Source organism: Myotis davidii, unplaced genomic scaffold (genome assembly GCF_000327345.1).
Source record: "Myotis davidii unplaced genomic scaffold, ASM32734v1 scaffold1271, whole genome shotgun sequence".
Taxonomy (NCBI): domain Eukaryota; kingdom Metazoa; phylum Chordata; class Mammalia; order Chiroptera; family Vespertilionidae; genus Myotis; species Myotis davidii.
In genome coordinates this window covers 11061-12605 of record NW_006282255.1, presented here as the reverse complement: position 1 = coordinate 12605, position 1545 = coordinate 11061, and the positions used below count along the sequence as shown (strand labels likewise).

The following is a 1545-nucleotide window of genomic DNA, read 5'->3' as shown; positions in this document are numbered from 1 at the left end:
GGCAGCCAATCAATGATTCTCTCTCATCACTGATGTTTCTGTCTGTCTCTCCCTCTCCCCTACTCTCTGAAATCAATAAAATATATTTTAAAAAAATGAAAAGGGAACCCACTGTATACATCTGATAAGGGGTTAATATCCAAATATATAAACCACTCATACAACTCAATAAAATGAAGACAAACAATCTAATTAAAAATGGGCAGAAGACCTGAATATACATTTCTCTAAAGAGAACATACAAAAGACAAATAAAAATATGTTCAAAGTCACTAATCATCCAAGTGATGCAAATTAAAACAACAACGAGATATCACCTGACACCAGTCAGAAAGGCTATCATAAAAAAAATCAACAAACAAGTACTGGCGAGGATGTAGAGAAAAGGGAACCCCCGTGCACTGCTGGTAGGAATGCAGACTGGTGTAGCCATTATGGTAAACAGTACGGAGTTTCCTCAAAAAATTAAAAATGGAATTCGCATTTGACCCAGTAATTCCACTTCTAGGAATATATCCCAAGAAATCAGAAACACCAATCAGAAAAGATATATGTACCCCTATGTTCATAGCAGCACAGTTTATAACAGCTAAGATTTGGAAGCAGCCTAAGTGTCCATTAGCAGAGTGGTAGCTTAAAAACTGTGGTACATCTATACAATGGAATAGTAAGCTGCTGTAGAAAAGAAGGAACGCTTACCATTTTCAACAGCATGGATGAAACTGGAAAGCATTGTGCTAAGCGAAATGAGCCAGTCAGAGAAAGATAAATATCACATGATCTCACTCATTTGTGGAATGTAATGAAGAACATAAACTGATGAACAAAAATAGAGCCAGAGCATTGAACAGACTGTCCAACCTAGGGGGAAGGTGAGGGTGGAGGGTGGGGGAAGATAAGAGATCAATCAAATGACTTGTATGCATGTATATGAGCATAACTAATGGACACAGACAGCAGGGGGATGAGGCCATGTGGTGGGGGATGGGAGCGACCAGGGAGAGGTCAATGGGGAAAAATGAGACTTATTTACTTTAAACAATAAAGAATTTTAATACAAAAATAAAAAAATATAACACTTAAAATAAAAAAAAAGATATTGAAATTAGTTTTGAAATAATAATGACAAAAAACTTCCCCTAACTGGTGAAAGGTGTAGATTTATAAGTCCAGGTAGTGCAGAGTTCCAAACAAGAGGAATCCACAGAAGCCCACACCAAGACATATCATAATGCAAATGCCAAGGGTTAAAAACAAAGATAATTTTAAAAGCAGCCAGAGAAAAGCAGTTAGTTACCCACAAGGGAGTAACCATCATTATGACTGTCAGCTGATTTCTCAACAGAAACTTTGCAGGCCAAAAGAGAAAGGGAAGATATATTCAGTGATGGATAGTATTGATATAGAACCAAGATTATTCTACCCAACCAAGCTGTCATTTAGAACTGAAGGTCAGAAAAAGAGCTTCACAGACAAGAAAAAGCTAAAGGAGTTCATTACCACCCAACCAGTATTATGTGAAATGTTGAAGGGTATCCTTTAAGA

General features: G+C 37.0%; 1 protein-coding gene across 1 annotated transcript in view; it reads right to left on the bottom strand.

The window, feature by feature from the left end:
- Positions 1-1545, bottom strand: part of LOC102762389 (olfactory receptor-like protein OLF4) — a 4824-nt gene that overhangs the window by 2449 nt on the left and 830 nt on the right. The window lies entirely within an intron of this gene.